The sequence below is a fragment of the Mixophyes fleayi genome, chromosome 6, assembly GCF_038048845.1.
Source record: "Mixophyes fleayi isolate aMixFle1 chromosome 6, aMixFle1.hap1, whole genome shotgun sequence".
Taxonomy (NCBI): domain Eukaryota; kingdom Metazoa; phylum Chordata; class Amphibia; order Anura; family Limnodynastidae; genus Mixophyes; species Mixophyes fleayi.
Window position 1 is genome coordinate 17,334,853 of NC_134407.1, and position 19,551 is coordinate 17,354,403.

A 19,551-nucleotide genomic window follows, 5' to 3' on the forward strand; every position below is an offset into this window, starting at 1 on the left:
ATAAATGAGGTGGCTGGACCCTGCTCCCAGCTTCACACGGTTCTGCTTGAAAAGGAAGAGCTGTGTGCACCTAACAGTAGTACAAGCAGCATTGCCCATGTATATTATAGGGATAGGAAGAGTTGGAGAGCAGCCAAGCACTATCTAAAATTATAGCTACGCCCCCATGCAGGCTGGTCACGCCCACTGGCTGCGTGGTGTGGAAACCCCTCTCTACAAATCCTGCTTTTTCCCCTGGTCACGCTCCACACAATTGCGCCTTTGGAGCCACCCCTCCAGTATCTCATGGATGGGAAGTCCAAAAATTAGGCAGCTATAGTCTAGGGGGACAAGTGCGCTTTAAAGTAAAAATGTCAGAGAGACGTTTTATTTGATAGGCTATATAAAATGTAAATAAACTATGCTTTTCTAGGTGACCGTGTTAGTGGAGAGGGAGTGTTCAATGCTATAAATGGCAGCATGTGGTTGTAAGCGACCTGTTATGGCGCTGAATGCTCCCCATGCCCATTTGTTTTCTTATACTTTTGTTTCAAGCTGCAGTGAATGATTTGTTTGTGAAGTGTCTTGCAATTACCATGGCAACCAGACATGCAATGTAATATAATCTGCCATCATGTGACCACTGAGAAGCTTCCTAACTGACTGACTTAGGAAAGAGGGAAATAGATTTTCAGTGATATAGACATGCCACAACAAACGCTTTTGTGAAGGGATCATTGAGCTGCAGAACTCCCCTGGTAAAATGATTATCAATGTGGGATTGCACCTTGAATTTAATCAAGCAATGTAAGCATTTGTGTAGAAAGTAGTGCAATGTTTTAACACATTTGTATTATTGTACATAACACATTAAAACCATATTTATTATAATTTATCATGAAAGGTCAGTTTATCCTTTTAATGTATTCTGTTTGGGGCAACAGCAATATAATCTTCAGGGTCAGGTCGGACGGGGCGAGGGAGTAAAGTCCATATGGCTCCTGGGCCTGCCCTACATTAACGGCTTACCCTCATTTCTATTGATTATTGCTGGTTATAAGGGTGGGCTTTCAGCAAATAAAAGTGGAAAATGAATACAGGTAAATAAAAAATACTTTCTATAGTAATTGTCCAACATGTTATATTGGTAGTTTTGAGATCGTGTTGAAGCTGTTAATTTGTGGCAAGCTGAACATTTTAATAACATCTGATTGGTTCAAAATTAGAGAGAACACCAATCATTGCATTGATCTCGCTGCAGATGCTCTCAGAAGTCTCTGATAGGTGGGCACAGTTATTAATTAACATCTGAGAAGGCTGCCTTCTGAGCTTTAATAGTGATGAAAAATTATTTCCTGCCCCTCCCCTTCACCATGCAAATAGTATCGGTCTGGATCCAGAATAGCCAAGGAAAGAACACACCCACATATCATCATCTACTAACAGTGTGTTACTAACAGGAGTAATAAGGATCATTTCTGAAAGTGCAAAATTCCAAGCCTCCGGGGGAACTAATGTGTTGTGTTGTGTTGTGTTGTTAGGTGCCCTTTTTAAAAGAATGCACTTAATTTTGCACGACATGCCTGATATTTGAATAAGAAAATGAGTTTGTATGTTCTCCCCGTGCTTATGTGGGTTTCCTATGAGTGCTCCGGTTTCCTCCCACACTCCAAAAACATACTAGTAGGTTAATTGCCCGCTATTAAAAATTGACCTTAGTGTGTGTGTCTGTGTGTGTGTGTGTTAGGGAATTTAGACTGTAAGCTCCCATGGTGCAGGAACCGATGTGAGTTCTTTGTACAGCGCTGTGGAATTAGTGGCGCTATATAAAATAGCTGCTGCTGCTGATTATGATGACATTGACAGCATCTGCAAGGGTGCAGCATTCAGCAAGTTGTGGTGGGAGGAACTGGGCATATCAGGCTGTCGCAAATTTAAACGTGGGCCTGGCACACTTGTGTGCCTCATGGTACGTCCACATGCAAAATATAAATATAATTCTAAAATCTCTTTCTGCACAATAACATTTAGCTGGTGTAGTGGATGCGTTCACAAGGAAATTCCCTGGTTTCCAGGCAGATGTAGAGCAATTTTTCTGATGTGCGAATGGACGTAGGTCTAGTGCTGGGCACAGCTCGTCCATAGCTTGGTCACCCATCCTCTGATGGTGACACCCACTGGGACACCTGGTTGGACTATCCACCTGGGGTAAAGCCAGCCAGCTCCTGAATGATCTGTCATAGTAATGTTATCATTTAGCAGTTAGCAGTTGCTCGTTATGCTTTATGACCTCAGACTTTGGAACTTCTTGTATTGTCATGAAGAGTGCCCACATCCACGGAGGCAGAGTTGGCATTATAAGGTGTTTGTAGGACAGAGCCATACAAACCACAAAAGAGATGCTCACTGACCCCCGTGAACTGGTTTTGGATCTGGATTAGCCATTATCATGTTTTGGTTTTGGCAAAACCGCCCTTGTGCGTTTTGGATTTTTTAGAAAAAATCCTAAAATATGCTAAAATCACATAATTTTGCTCTTTTTTTATTCCTACATTATTATTAACCTCAATAACACTAATTTAAAGTCATTTGCAGTCAATTTTGACCACCTCACAGATCACAATATTATTTTCATACACTTTCGGACAAATACTGCAGCGACCTGGCTGGATGGTAAGCGACAGAGCAATGACACAAACACACGGCAGTTCCTAGCACATCTAGGACACATTGGCACACAGCAGTGGCAGAAAAGAAAAATGGGGGTCTGCCCTCCCTCCCACCCCTCGCTATGTTGGATCTTAAAAAAGTATCCAAAACTTGCGAGATACCACAGTGTAATGATGATGTTTTGCCTCGTTTTCAAATCCGAAAAAGCCTGATGGTACCGAGCCAGCTCTGCTAAGTTCGGGTATATTCGGTTCTCGGGAAACCGAGCCTGAGCATCTCTACCAGATATACAGTCATGTAAAAAAGTAGCTCTTTGAAATCTATGTTTTTACATATCGGAACATAATAAGCATCTATTCTTCACCATTTGATAAATGTAATCTATGTGACAAAGAAAGGAAAGCAGAATTTACTTTGCCATTATTTATCCAACATAAATTAAGCCAACATGAAGAATATATGAGCGAAGGAGTAAGTACAACATTGCTGCTTCCATACCAGGACAGCAGATAATTTGAGCCAGGTGCCGCTAATCAAATGCACTTCATTATTCCATCATCAGGAAGTGCCACCACCTCTGTATAAAAGCAGAAACTTTGCCAATTCATTCTGGAGCATTCAGGTTTCTGTTAACACGATGCCAAGGAGAAAAGACACCAGCGGTGATCTCGGAGAATGCAATTGTTTCTGCTCATCAGTCTGGAAAGAGTTATAAACAATAGGAAGCCCATCATTCTAAATTAAAGGAGGATTAGTTACATATGGAGAACATTGAAGACAGTTGACAATTTTCCCAGGAGTAGATGTACCAAGAAAAATCACCAAGCGGTCGATTTGTACGGTGCTCTGAGAAATCGCTGAGAATCCAAACGCCATATCCAGGGATCCACAGGCTTTTGTCCACAGAGTAAATGTTTACTATCCGAAAAAAAAAGACGGAGCAATAGATTTACTAAACTGCGGGTTTGAAAAAGTGGAGATGTTGCCTATAGCAACCAATCAGATTCTAGTCATCATTTATTTAGTACATTCTTCAAAATGACAGCAAGAATCTGGTTGCTATAGACAATATCTCCACTTTTTCAAACCCGCAGTTTGTAAAATAACCCCAAGGGCTATATTTACTAACCACATGACCTGTACAAATCACAATCATGGATTCCACCTTGAACTTTTCTTACTATCAGAGTATTCTTGAGGAAAATCTGAGGTCATCTGTCCGACAACAGCAGTGTGGCTGAAACTGAATCATGCAACAGGACAGCAATCCTACGCACACCAGAAAATCCACCTCTGATCAGCTGCAAAATTAAAAAAATCCAGGTGTTGGATTGAACACGGTGGCTCAGTGGTTAGCACTTCTGTCTCACAGCGCTGGGGTCATGAGTTCAATTCCCGACCATGGCCTTATCTGTGTGGAGTTTGTATGTTCTCCCTGTGTTTGCATGGGTTTCCTCCGGATGCTCTGGTTTCCTCCCACACTCCAAAAATATACTAGTAGGTTAATTGGCTGCTATAAAAAAATAAATTGACCCTAGTGTCTATCTCTCTCTACATTGTAGAAAATGATAGCTAGAATCTGATGGGTTGCTATGGCCAACACATTCCCTTTACCTTGTAGAAGGTTTGACAAATCTCCCCCTAAGAGAGCTGTGCATAAACGAATGCCATCAAACATCAATGCAGTGAAGCAGTGTTGTAAGGAGGACTGGGCCAAAAATCCTCAAATGTGATATAGACTCATACAGTGATACAGAACATGATACAGATAATGATTAGTACAAGTTATCAATGCTAAATGTGGTTCATGGGGTTTACTATTACACACATGGCTTTTCTACATTGGCTTATTTATTGAAGAATACATAATGACAAACTAACATTTCTTACGCTTATCATGTTTGTCTCATAAGACTAGATTTATCAAATTTTAGGGCTTGGTGAGGACTAGATGATTGTCGGTTATGTCCTGATAATTACAAGCACCAGTTTGAAAGAGAGTGCACTTTCTTTTTCATATAGTTGTAGTTTACAAGAAGCTTAAGGGAATATCGCCCGCATCCGGCCCTTCCTTTCTCAAGATGCCACCAAAACAATCATCCACTCTCTCATCATCTCCCGCCTCGACTACTGTAACCTTCTCCTTACTGGCCTCCCCCTCTCCCATCTTGCCCCCCTTCGCTCCGTTCTCAATGCGGCTGCTCGGCTCATCTTTCTCTCACGCCGGTCCTCCTCAACCTCCCCTCTCTACCACGCCCTACACTGGCTCCCCTTCCCCTACAGGATCCTTTTCAAACTTCTCACCACCACTTACAAAGCTCTCTCCCAGTCTACTGCCCCCTATATCTCTAACCTCCTCACCATTCACACCCCGGCCCGCTCCCTGCGCTCGGCCAATGACCGCTGCCTCTCCACCACTCTGATCACCTCTTCCCACTCTAGAATCCAGGACTTCTCCCGAGCTGCCCCCCTGCACTGGAATGACCTCCCTCGCTCCATCCATCTCTCTCCCAACCTGTGCTCCTTCAAACGGGCACTTAAAACCCACCTGTTCCTCAAAGCCTACCAACCATCCACCTAACGCCTCATCCACTCTTCTCATTCTCCCTCTCTCCCCTGGCCCATCTCTTCTCTCCCCCCTGCTTCACTGGCTCCCTTTTGTGCCTGTTTTTGTTTCACCCTCCCTTAGGATATAAGCTCTTATGAGCAGGGCCCCTCTCCCCTCCGTTCTCCATACCGATTCTTCTGCTCTGTTTTTACTCCATATGACTTCCTGGAGTTCCTGAAGCTTTGGTACTTTGTGTTTATTGTTCTGTACTTTGTCACCCTGTTTTGTACTACTGTTTGTACTGTGTACGGCGCTGCGGAAACCTTGTGGCGCCCAACAAATAAATGATAATAATAATAATAATATCTGAGAACCACAGTAATCCAGATAATTATACAACATGTGAACGGCACAGCAGATATTTAGATGGTTCCGACAGCTGCATTCTATGTACACCCTAAGTCCTAGCTCAGGCAATGAGTGGAATTTCGGCACAGTGTTCAACGTTTCTCCAGGCGTATAATTATATCCAGCTATTTTACACAATTTATAACCTTGCATACATTGCAAATATTACACATTGTGCCTCCAGCATAAAAACAAAGGTTGTAGTACCCCAAACCAGGAAATGTTTAGCTCTGATTACAGTTGCACATACTGATCAAATACATATTAACACATCTCAGTTAAAAAGTTGTTAATCACATACGACTGCAGAAATGTTTGACTTCTGTTAAACTTGTTAATGCCTTGCAGTATAAATGTACGACAGTCTGTCGGCTATTAGTGGAATATATATTATAAAAAAGATTTAAATACAGAGACTCAGGAGGGCTGAATCTTTAATATTACTGATGCACGGTGTAATTTCATGGTTCCCACTTGGTATACTATCAAGTTTATTATTAGGACAAGGTGGTAACTGAATGACGCTCTCATGGCAGGACCAGTGATGTCACAGTGGCTCAAATGACTGCAATCTCAGCTTTTTCAGCTCTTTTTTTGATCCCGTCAGGCACTGTCCAAAAGATTTAAGACAAGCTTTGGCTGACTGTAAAGGGGTAATGGTGGGGTTATTGCTTACTCTATATCCGAGATGCAGGGATATATCTGGACAACACTGAACAATGTATTTTTACTTTCATGGATCACATGTGAAAATTTTAGGGTTTAGTCTTTTTTTTAATTGTAATTAAATGGTGTAAATATTTTGTTTTTCATGTCATAAATGCGTTAGAAAAACCTAGTTAGCAATATATTTTAGGATGTCAAACCTTATACAACACTACATTCTCCTCAGTTTCCTTGCACCCCCGTCCTGTTGCCTCCACCTTCAAAGTATAACTAGAATAAGCCATCTGCTTTTCCAAAGATGCAACCAAAACTGTTATCCATTCTCTCATCATCTTCTGCCTCAACTACTGCAGTCTCCTCCTACCTGGCGTTCTCCTCTCTCATCTGTCCATGCTTCAATTCGTCCTAAATGCCACAGCAATATTGATCTTCCCCTTTCACCAATACACATCCCTTGCACCAGTGTGTAGATCCCTACACTGGCATCAAAATCCAATTTCACCCTCATGCACAGAGCCTTCATACACATCAAATCTCATGTTAAAATACTCTCACTCATGGCCCGTGACCTGCGCCTAAGCTCTGATAACCACCTTTCACTCCCACCTACAACACTTGTCCTGCACCCATTATAAATGCTCATTTCCCTGGAATTGCCTAGTTAGACTCTCCTGGCCTTTAAATCTTAAAACGTTGTGTGGATACCCAGCGTTTTACTAGAGCTTGCCTGTCTCCCACCTATAGTAATCCACCTGGTACCTTGTCGTACTGTCCCAATCTTCACTCTGAGCCACACTCATTCCTCTTGTCTCAGCTCTGTCCTTCTCCCACTCTCTCATGAACAGGACTATCCCTACCCTTTGTTTTCATATCAACATTTAGTCCATAGTTGCCTACTCTCCCGGAATGTCCGGGAGACTCCCGAATTTTTAGGAGTTCTCCCGGATTCCCGAGAGAGCAGGCAAAAATCCCATATCGAGATTTCGGCGTTGTTGAAGATGGCAGGGGGCAGGGCTAAACGCGTCATCGTGGCCCCGGCCCCTGCTGCGATTGGCTAAAATTGCCTGAGATTGACAGGGGCGGAGCCTAACGGTGCCCCGGACGTGGCCACGCTCCCCTCGACGGACCCCCTCCCGGAAAGCTGCCTGCAAAAGTAGGCAAGTATGATTTATTCTGGCGACCTTGTATGTTCCTGTTTTATGCATATTCTGTTTTTCATGCTGTCCAGTACTCTGCAGAACTGATACATAAACAAAAATACACTTGTGTTGGGTTATGCACAGATACTGGCAAATTCTTAATTCTATTTACTGTTTGTGTCCACACTATGCCAGTTTTCATCATGCCATCTTTAGCTCTTTCTCTAAATCCTCTATATCGTGCTTCCATCACACTCTTATCATCATCATCATCACCATTTATTTATATAGCGCCACTAATTCCGCAGCGCTGTACAGAGAACTCACTCACATCAGTCCCTGCTCCATTGGAGCTTACAGTCTAAAATCCCTACTATAGACACACACACTCACCAGGGCCGGATTAACCAGAGGTCTAACTGGGCTACAGCCCAGGGGCCTCGGGCATCCGTAGGGCCCTTTCTTGAAAGTATTTGTTTTTTTTATGTTGAGCTGTAGCGAGCCGCCGGCCACGCTACAGCCTGTACCGCGGTCGGCAACTCCGAGTCCTGAATGATGGTGACGTCACGTCACTCACCTCCATTGACAGGCTGCAGGCAATGGTCCGTCCGCGGCGTGCACCTATCTCCTTACTATGGAGATCTCGTGAGAGTGAGATCACTCTCACGAGATCTCCTCAGGAAGGAGATAGGTGCACGCCGCGGAACGGACACTACAGGCAGCAGGGACAGGGTGTGAGCTGACAGAAGAGAAGACCAGCGATGAAGACCGAGGTAAGCTCGCTCTTGGGGGCTGGCTGGCTCAGACAACTGTACATTGTATTTTTGGGTAACAAGATGAGGTACAGGGCTCAAAAGTATGTGCCTAAAGCTGGAATTTATTCTATTATGTGTACATAAATGCAAATAAACATGTTCTGGCCAGAACAAAGACATATAAACAATAAAATGTGCACAATGCAGAGCACGGTATGAGATAATTGCACTGGGCAATACAGTAAACAGTATACTGAATAAGCAAAGAAATGTCCAAATGTAAAAAGGGCAAACTGATCAGGAGTATGAAAAACGACTAAACAGTCTATGAAAAAATGATATAAAATAGATTAAAAAAAAAAAAATGGAAAAGAAAAAATGAAAAACAAAAACAAAAAAAAGAGTCCAAACACACATGAGTTGGGGCCAAAACCCATAAAATTAAAAGTAAGTAGCTGTTCAATGCACGATACTACCGAAAGTTTGCCCTTTTTACATTTGGACATTTCTTTGCTTATTCAGTATATCCAGCTTTAGGCACATACTTTTGCGCCCTGAACCTCATCTTGTTACCCATCTTTATTTGGGAGGGTGGGGATTTCCCTACGTATACCACGGGTTCTATTTTGTGGCTGCATCCTCACATATAAGGAAGTGCGGCCCCTTCCCACTACCATTTTCTTATTGTATTTTTGGTGCAGAGAATTACAAGGAAGGGGGGCTGGCTGGCACGCATATTGTGCTTTTGGGGTAGATTATTGCAGGGCGGGGTTTGGGGGCTGGCTGGCAAAGTGTGTACTTTTGAGGGAGATATTTGCAGGGGGGGGGGGGGGTTTGGGGGCTGGCTGGCACAGTGTGCACTTTTGGGGGAGATATTTGCAGGGCGGGGTTTGGGGGCTGGCTGGCACAGTGTGCACTTTTGGGGGAGATATTTGCAGGGCGGGGTTTGGGGGCTGGCTGGCAAAGTGTGCATTTTGAGAATACTGATTTAGTATATTAAAAGGAACACAGCTCAAACTACTTATGCCCAATCCGATATTACTAGGGAGCCCCCAATAATATCGGATTAGGCATAAGTCGCTTGAAAAATGGGGGCCTCACAGTACCCCTAGCCCAGGGGCCTACAGTGTCTTAATCCGGCCCTGACACTCACACACAGACAGACAGAGAGAGGCAAAGACTAGGGTCAATTTTTTTTATTGCAGCCAATTAACCTACTAGTATGTTTTTGGAGTGTGGGAGGAAACCGGAGCATGCAAACACAGGCAGAACATACAAACTCCACACAGATAAGGCCATGGTCGGGAATCGAACGCATGACCCCAGTGCTGTGAGGCAGAAGTGCTAACCACTAGGCCACTGTGCTGCCCCACTATACAATGACAACATCATATGCCATCTTAATCTATTCTCTCTCCAGACAATTCTCTCCCATAAAATTGTTATTTTGCCAAATCACATTTATTCTCCTTCTTTCAGGCACCTGTAGTACAATTACTCTATTCTTTTATTAATCAAAAACTTCCTAATATTCCCTCTACATTTGCACTAAATAAACTCGGTCAATGATTGCCATTCTGCAATGCATGCAATATACTGGGAATAATATGTTTGTTACTTATGGGAATATATATTAAGCAGCGGTTCCAGCTGATTCTCAGCACTTTGCCGTCATTTTTAAAAAACTGCAATCTTATCAAAGATCCAATGCCCTTTGTCTTTAAATTGGAGAGAGAGAGAAGAAAGAGAGACGAGAGAGAGAAGAGAGACGAGAGAGAGAGGAGAGAGAGAGGAGAGAGAGAGAAGAGAGACGAGAGAGAGGGAGAAGAGAGAGAGAAGAGAGAGAGACGAGAGACACGAGAGAGAGAGACACGAGAGAGAGAGACACGAGAGAGAGAGACACGAGAGAGAGAGACACGAGAGAGAGAGACACGAGAGAGAGAGAGAGACGAGAGAGAGAGACACAAGAGAGAGACGAGAGAGAGAGAGAGACACGAGAGAGAGAGACACGAGAGAGAGAGAGAGAGAGAAAGAGAGAGACGAGAGAGAGAGAGAGACGAGAGAGAGACGAGAGAGAGACGAGAGAGAGAGATGAGAGAGAGAGAGAGACGAGAGAGAGAGAGAAAGAGAGAGAGAGGAGAGAGACGAGAGAGAGACGAGAGAGAGAGAGAGAGACGAGAGAGAGAGGAGAGAGAGAGGAGAGAGAGAGAAGAGAGGCAAGAGAGAAGAGAGGCGAGAGAGAGAGAGACGAGAGAGAGAGAATATATATTACTCCAGGTCTGACATAATAATACAGTACAGAAATAAAGGTATATATTTTATATTTACTCCCCCCCCCCCCCAAGTCTGATGAACTCAATTTGGTTTCAGCTATTGATTCAGTAAACTGCAATGAATATCATCTTATATTAGTGCTGGTGCTTACCTCATCCAAAGCCTCAACTAATCCACCTAGATCACCCAGCGGATTTCCTGTGGCCCTGAACCAAACACAATTATTCACAGATCTGTTACTATTCCCAGGCTGTAATTAAGGGGTCCATTGAAGTTTGCCCATTTCCATTTAAAACCCATTTATAGTCATCCACCTGCAAATATCTTATCTTACATTAGTCCCAATTTTCAATACTTGTAGGCAAAATTTGCTAATGTGACAAAATTACCATGATTTGCATGTATAACCCGAATCGTTAAATCCCGGCTTTAATACTGGTATTCTCCTTCATAATATAACAGAAACAATTTTATTATAAAAATGTGCAGCTTCAAGAGATCTGATTACTTAGTTTCTCATATGTATGAAGCTGCAAAATTCACTGAGACATTGGTCCATAAAAATTTTTCGCAACAAAAATTATTTGCTACTGTATGTGCAATTAGTTTGACTATTACTGACGGACTGGGTCAGAATGCAACTATTTCAGTGCAATGGGTTTGCTGGTTGTGTACAGATGCCTTAAATATTTCTAGCCTAGCAATAAAAGAAATGTTAAGAACAGACCACAAACATTAACTGCTTCAGAATGCAAACTCATATGACTTTTTAATGCAAATTCTACAGTCTTATCGTGGATATTGCCAAGGGAGACGTATTAAAATATTCTAGAATGCATTATTTTGTTGTAAAGGCGAATCTATAATATTGGATCTCAGCACATATTTGAGTCTCATTTAAAGCTATATATACATATATTATTCTGAATGACTAAATTTTTAAATTGACTCATATACTACAGCTATATTCTCATTGCATATCTTCCAAATGCTGATCTTTGCATTTAAGTCTTCCTGTATCTCTTTCCTTTCAAATTACCATCGTTCTACATCTAACATGTACATCTGTTTGGATGCACTTCCCTGCTGGTTTAAAATATATATCGATCAGCTACAACTTTAAAACCACTGACCGTTGAAGTGAATAACATTGATTATCTCGTTACATTGGTACCGGTCAAGGGGTGGGATGTATTAGGCAGCAAGTGAACAGTCAGTTCTTGCAGTTGATGTGTTGGAAGCAGGAGAAATGGGCAAGAGTAAGGATCTGAGCGACTTTGACAAGGGCCAAATTGTGATGACTAGACTGGGTCAGAGCATCTCCAAACGGCAGCCTTGTGAGGTGTTCCTGGTATGCAGTGGTTAGTACCCACCAAAAGTGAGGGATAACTGGTGAACCAGCGAAAGGGTCATGGGCACCCAAGGCTCATTGATGCGCGTGGGCAGCGAAGGCTACCCTGTCTGGTCCAATCCCACAGAAGAGCTACTGTAGCACAACTTGCTGAAAAAAGTTAATGCTGGCTATGATAGAAAGGTGTCAGAACATACACTGCATCACAGCTTGCTACGTATGAGGCTGCATAGCTGCAGACCGGTCAGAGTGCCCATGCCGACCCCTATCCACCACCAAAAGCTCCCACAATGGGCACGTGAGTGCCAGAACCACCGGACCGACCATGGAGCAATGGAAGAAGGTGGACTGGTATGATGAATCACATTTCTTTTATGCAATGTTGATGGCCAGGTGCGTGTGCGTCGTTTACCTGGGGAAGAGATGGCACCAGGATGTACTATGAGAAGAAGGCAAGTTGGTGGAGGCAGTGTGATGCTCTGGGTAATGTTCTGCTGGGAAACTTTGGGTCCTGGCATTCATGTGGATGTTACTTTGACACGTACCACCTACCTAAACATTGTTGCAAACCAAGTTCATGTCAATGGTATTCCCTGATGGCAGTGGACTCTTTCAGCGGGAAAATGTGCCCTGGCACACTGCAAAAATTGTTAAGGAATGGCTTGAGGAACACAAGAAAGAGTGAAGGTGTCGACTGGGCCTCCAAATTCCCCAGATCTCAGTCCAATCGAGCATCTTTGGGAGGTGCTAGAATAATAAGTCTGAGCCATGGAGGCCCCATCTCGTAACTGACAGGACTTAAGGGATCTGCTGCTTGGTACTAGATACCACAGGACAACTTCAGAGGTCTTGTGGAGTCCATGCCTCGAGAAAACTTTTACATTTCTGCATATTCAGGTCCTGTTAGATACAATTCTGTGAAATCTAACCAATGACATATATTAGGGGAGGTCAGCATGCAACAAAACTGATGTTATGGGTTTCTTCTACAGCTATGTTTATGAAAATATCAGGAAGCTTTTTTTTCCAAAAGATCTTCCTTTGGTGGAATCTTAGGTCTTCCAGCTCTAATGTCAAGACTGTAAAAATGAAGTCTAGTGGAAGATTGTTTGTCAAATTATTTCTCTAACTATATTTACAAAGAATCATTTTTTATTTTTTCCAAGTAAAAAAGTGGGTTAATGTTAAAGGCTGGATCTCTTTGGTCCAAATATCAAGAAAGTGCTTTACTCTTATGTGGTTGGGGATTTATTTAAGCCACAAAATAAACCTTAATTTATGAATACTAAAGAAAAGTAACTTGACTATAAAGGCGAGTATGTCCTTTACGCTGATACTTGGAAAGACTACTAGATGATGACATATTGGGGGACAGTTCTGGAGTTGCAATAATTGTGCAAGGGAAAATTCATTCCCAGTTTTAATTCAAGAATGTCTGGTTGTTTCCAGCGATAGTGAAAAGCATAATACTGTATGGTTTTTATAAAGCAGTTGGAAACGAAACACAGCTAAGGCAGTAGCCCCTGCCAGACCACAGCTAGAAGCTGAAACTATTGTTGCAGAAGCTTGGACTTTTATATGAATGATGAGTTGTCAGTTGGTTATAACAGGATGAAGATTAGCAGAGTACACAGATCATCCTTAGATGTTTATCAGTGTCAGCAGTGATGTTAGCTGCTAGTGGCTTGCAGGCAAACAGGAATCAAAATATCAAGAGAAATGTGCCTAATTTAAACTAAGAAAAAACTTCTGTAAGGTGATTCCATATAGAAACCATTCTCTGCTTTATGAACATTGCAAAGGCAATCTCAGATTGATGCAAAGGAGCTCAGCTCCAGGATCTAGTAAAATTATTGTACTTCATCTCTGTCGCAGACTACTGTGTTTTTAATGCAATATTTTTACATGCTGACGACGGCCATTTGCATGCGTAGAGGAGGATTCAGTATTGTACTAAACTGCGGTTTTGGAAAAGTGGAGATGTTGCCTATAGCAACCAATCAGATTCTAGTTATTTATTTAGCACATTCTACAAAATGACAGCTAGAATCTGATTGGTTGCTATAGGCAACATCTCCACTTTTTCAAGTGTGTTCTGCTATACAGTTCTGATTTTAGGGATCGTCTCAGTGTCCTGTCCGGGGACATGTTTTTCCCCATGGTTGGGAATGTTGGGGAAGGGAGGTATCTTTTGGGCAGCCTAGCGCTAGGCACACCTCTAGGGACGTGACCAAATCCCCGTTGCGACATGGTCATGCCCACAACTTGCCACGGGCATGTCCCCAACTTGCCGGGGACAGACATTGGCGGATTAGCCTACGACGGTCTGAATCCATAATCAGGCCCTGGTAATCATCTACCAAAATGCCCTGATTTGTACTAGGTTCTCCTTTGTGTGTTATTTTTTTTATCAGTTATTTAATGCACACAACAATTATTTCTAAAGGAAAAAGCTTTTAGCAGTGTAATCTGCTAATAACACTATGTGAGTCAACGCCTTACACATTTCTCAACATACACAGTACATCTTTTCTGTGATTGCAGCTTGTGCGTATGACATTGCACTTTGGAATCCCAAGGATGAAAAGGTTTCCTGTAAACTCATTTAGGGATCTGTAGACAGTCACTGATGTCATGCTGAGGTCATGTACAGTAGTTTGTATGTGTCATGAGGAAAGTCAGAAATATTTCTAATTTTAAAAAAAACGAAGGTAAATGACATCCTAAGTGAACGACAGCAGGCATAAAGTTAGGGCTCCGGGAAGGAATTTGTTTTTATAAAACAGCTGTATTAAATACCAGGTCAGAATGCCAACATAACTCCAGGGGGTAAATATATCAACTTCCGATTTTTGCAAGTCTCTGCTATTCGGTGAGTTTGCAGTGAAAATTTAAAGCGGCAAAGACTTTAAAGGCATTATATTGCCTTTAAATCCATTGGCGCTTTAAAGGCAAAGTAGGTGGTATATTGATGTCCTGTTGCAATCTGAGAGTGTACATAAAAGTACCATACATTTGGTGGGGGGCACACTCTGACTGCTGGCTGGAAACAGCAGTGACTGGTTCTAGCACATTGTTTAGAACCATTAGAATCATTTCCCTGGACATTCCATTATTATGCTGTATAGGCAGACAGGTGCCGCAGCCATGCAAGTACCCACTTGGATGTCTGGGACACCTGTCTAATCAACTCCTCTGCTGAGCCACTCTGTCAGTCTCTACATTGGCTGCCTGTATTTCAACGAATCCAATATAAAATTCTTCTACTAACATACAAGGCCATCAACAAAATTGCACCGACATACATTTCCTCACTTGTCTCGAAATATCTCTCCACTCGACACCTGCGTTCTGCACAAGATCTACGCCTCTCTTCCACTCTCATCACATCCTCCCATTCTCGGTTACAGGATTTTTTCCGGGCTGCACCTACTTTGTGGAAATCCCTCCCTCGCACAGTAAGACTTTTCTCTAGTCTTCAAACCTTCAAGCGTTCACTGAAAACCCACCTCTTCAGACAAGGTTATGATATTCCTCAACCATCATCTTAATTTACCTAGATTACCCTATTACCATCCTCTACACTGCTAATGCAAGACAACAACCTTCTGACCAACATTGCAACACACACAGCCCACTCAGTACTTTTACCTTTGCAGTCTGGCTGGTCCATTGTGCAATATGATGTAGCACATGCCCTTGTGTTTCTAACTCCCATTGTCCTATAGATTGTAAGCATGCGAGCAGGGTTCTCTTACCTCTCTGTCTGTATGTATTACCCAGTATTGTCTTATTAATGTTTGTTCCCAATTGTAAAGCGCTACGGAATTTGCTGGCGCTATATAAATAAATGTTGATGATGATGATGATGTTCCACCTCACCTTCATTAACTGTTCTTCTATAGAAATTATCCAGGCAGATAACTGAAAATTATTTCTGACTGCAGTTCCCCTAAAATACACATGCAGAGGTATCTGCCACAGAGTAATAAAAAAAAAGTGGGAGAGAGGAACAGAGGAGGAAAAAAAGGAGAGAGCCACAGGGGAATAAAAAAAAAGTGGGAGAGAGGAACAGAGGAGGAAAAAAAGGAGAGAGCCACAGATGAATAAAAAAAAAATTGGGGAGAGAGGAACAGAGGAGGGAAAAAAAGTGGGAGAGAGGAACAGAGGAGGAAAAAAAAGGAGAGAGCCACAGAGGAATAAAAAAAAATTGGGGAGAGAGGAACAGAGGAGGGAAAAAAAGTGGGAGAGAGGAACAGAGGAGGAAAAAAAAGTGGGAGAGAGGAACAGAGGAGGAAAAAAAATTGGGAGAGAGGAACAGAGGAGGAAAAAAAATTGGGAGAGAGGAACAGAGGAGGAAAAAAAGTGGGAGAGAGGAACAGAGGAATAAAAAAAGTGGGAGAGAGGCACAAAGTAAAAAAGAAGGGGGAAAAGCAGCATGGAGGTCGCAGTGTGAGCATAAGGGGGTACAGTGTAGTTGTGATGAAGGGGCACAGTAATGTGTGTGATGGCACAGGGGGCTTGTTGCAATGTAGTGTGTGTGAGGTAGGTGGCGGCTAATTAATGGGCGCTATTTTGTTTGTAGGGTGATGGTGAGGCAATTTAATAGTAGGGACTATTAATTTAAGATGGGGTGGTTTGGGGGCTATTGAATCTTGGGGTGAGTTTAGGGAGAATGAGGTCTATTTATTAAATGTGACTATGAATTATTTAATGGCAGTGATGGTTGCGGGAAATAGGTATTGCTGGGGCTGTTTGCAGGAAGTGAAATAGGTTTATTTATTAAATGTGAATACTATTATTTTAATGTTGGGGCTGGAGGAAGGCCTAATTATTAATCGTGAGTGCTATTGATTTAAGGCCGGGGCTGGCTGTAATTTTCTAAATGTAGCCATTTTTTTTTCAAAATAGGTCCTTCAACATTCCTGGATCCGGACAAGCCACAACTAAAGAAACCAGCAGCCACAGGTGGAGAAAGTGAGAAGAACAGGTAGGAGAGAGCAGCACAGTGTGTGAAATGTTGTGATTCTAGTAAGGACAATACCAATTTTTGGTGAATGTTGTGCCCAATGTAAGGTGTAGGCCAAGACTGAACTGTTTGTGTACACACTGCATTGTTTGTATACTACACTGTGGTGGTAGATGTCCTGAAAGTCAGGAGTGCTTGAACATATGTGACGCTCTGGCGAATTGAGAGCCTAGTGGTTTTTATGTTAGCCACGCCCCAATGGCACGTTTGCCACGCCCCCAAATGCATGACTACACCTCCCAAAATTTTTGCACCGCCATTTGGCTAGCCACGCCCCTGAATGTATGACCATACACCTAAACTTTTTTGCGCCGCCGTAAGGCGGCGCAAAAAAATTTTGGGTCTTACTTGAATATGAGGGGGGCCCCATGAATTTGTTGTACCCGGGCCCTGAATTCTTCTTGGCAGCCCTGGTCACTGTATACACATACATTGTATTTTGCAGAAAAGTGAAATCTGGTCAGGACATAAACCACTGTGTCGTAAAGAGTTAATATGTTGGTCCTCATAGGCTAACACAGTGATGGGCAAACTTTTTCAGGAGCGGGCCAAATAAAAAAGAAAAACTTTAGGCGGGCCAATATAATTTATTAAAAAACTCAAATATCAAAATATATAATAGAAATTTTTTCAATGGGACGTGAGGGTGTTATATAGCAGTGTTACCTCTATAAGTGCAGCGATCGTACAGACACAGAACTTATTTCAGCAGCTTGTTGCAGATCCGTCTTTCTGGTGAGCCACTAACTGACAACACAACAGCCAATCGAAATCCGCCTTAGTATATGGCCCAGCCCATCTCTTCTCACATGACTTTCAGCCATTAGGGGCGGGCATGTGTTTGAGTGATTGACATACGAAGTGTCCTTTTAGGAAGGATGATGAAGTGTAATGGAGGAAATAGCTGGAAAGGCATAAAAATGAAGGTTCTGACACACAGGGTTGGCCCTAACAATTTTATGCATATTTTAATGAACTTTTTTAAAATATTGGCGAGCCGGATAGAACCTCTAAGTGGGCCGGATCTGGCCCGCGGACCGTAGTTTGCAAAGTGCGGGAGTCTCCCGGACATTCCGGGAGAGTTGGCAAGTATGGTATAAAATTGAGGTTCAGTTAGCATTAGTATCCTAAAGTAATGACGTCGGTCACGTACTGTGTAATGTTGGCTTCTATTTGTCATTGAACAATAATCTTTCCTGAGCTGTGTGACACTCAGGAACTCTTTAGACTTCATACAAAGTTCTATCCAAACAGCAACATATAATTGTGAATGGTTCATAATCTGAGGGCCGATAAGAGCATACTTGCCAACTCTCCCGGAATGTCCGGGAGACTCCCGCATTTTGGGGGAGTCTCCCGGACTCCCGGAGGAGTATGGCAAAATCCCGCATTTACAGAAATAGGGCCACAATACCGCGATTCTTCGGGAATCGCGGCATTTGGCCCCGCCCCTGACTGTAAAATGACGCGTTTGCGTCATTGCGTCACGGGGGGGCGGGTCCAAAATGACGCGATTTTGGAGCCACGCCCCCCGCACGCCCACCTCCTCCACTGAATCTCCCGGAAAGCAATGGGAGAAAGTCGGCAAGTATGGATAAGAGGGAACATAACTGTACAATGTATCCTGCTCAGCAGAGCTTCGGGTGAGGATGGAATGTGGTGTCTGCAGAGTGCTGAGAGCCCAGGACAGTTATCATATTGTCAGGCACGCAGGCTCTCATCTCCCCTTTCTGAAACACTTCACTTCAGGGCACCCGCTAAACATCTCTTTTCCAATCTAGAAGGCCAGGTATCTGTTAGGACATGCAGAGCTTGGCTGTCTGCTTGATGAATAAAATGCATGCTCATAAATGCGGAGGGCCCGTATTGAAAGCAAAATAATTCATTTTTATTATAAAACACATTGTATATGTGATTGCACATTCTGGGCCAGATCACGTCCAGAACCGCTAAACGCAGCAATGTCCACTGCATCTACATACGTAAAGGACATTTACTACAGCCTATGATTTCTGGGAGTAAAAGGGGGGAGGGGCGTTCGCCCATAGCCAATGTATAGTAAGCTCGTGCTAAACTCGAGCGCAAGTTTGAATCACGCTCTGGGTATCTTTTCTGCCGTATCTCTTGCTCCAGCTACAGGGCTAGTCTAAGTCCTGATCAGTAGTGATGACCGTCTTGTATGCATGCTATAACATATGTTTGCAATCACAAGCAACTGTAATAATGTATTTCATGCTCAGTAGACATTAAGAACATCCTAATAAATGTATTTCATGGGGAAAATTTTTTTTTTGGGCTGTTTGGTCATTAATGCCTATATTATTAACATTAATTCAATACTTTTATTTTCTTCCGTGCGTCCTTTTGCAAATATATATTCCACATAGGTATTGGACGTGTCGTGCAGCGTCTTGTATAGTGCAGCACAGCAGATCTACAACCGAATTCATCAGCGCACGTATCTTCAGATCGGCTCCTTGTTGAATTCGGGAGTACACAGATCCGATTTACGTGCGGTTTAAAACAAATACACATTGCGCTCAGTAAGCCGCCTTGATGAGTCAGACCCTTCGACAGAATACAATTCCTAGTACAGATCCTGACAAATACACCTTAGATAATTTACAGTAATATTTCTCCGCCTGGGAAGTTCTCACTACCCAAATAACTTTTCTATGGATTCCATATTTTTTGCCAATATATATCAACAGCAATGGTGTCTTTGGCCAATA

General features: G+C 42.8%; 2 protein-coding genes across 2 annotated transcripts in view; one reads left to right on the forward strand and one right to left on the reverse strand.

Annotated features, from left to right (window-relative positions):
* The window catches only part of GOLGA7B (golgin A7 family member B), a 245,674-nt gene that overhangs the window by 46,338 nt on the left and 179,785 nt on the right, over positions 1–19,551 (forward strand). The window contains exon 2 of the mRNA XM_075215939.1: positions 16,702–16,780. The gene's annotated coding sequence lies outside the window, so the exon portion shown is untranslated. The remainder of the gene's footprint in view (positions 1–16,701; positions 16,781–19,551) is intronic.
* Positions 1–19,551, reverse strand: part of SFRP5 (secreted frizzled related protein 5) — an 89,176-nt gene that overhangs the window by 40,399 nt on the left and 29,226 nt on the right. The window lies entirely within an intron of this gene.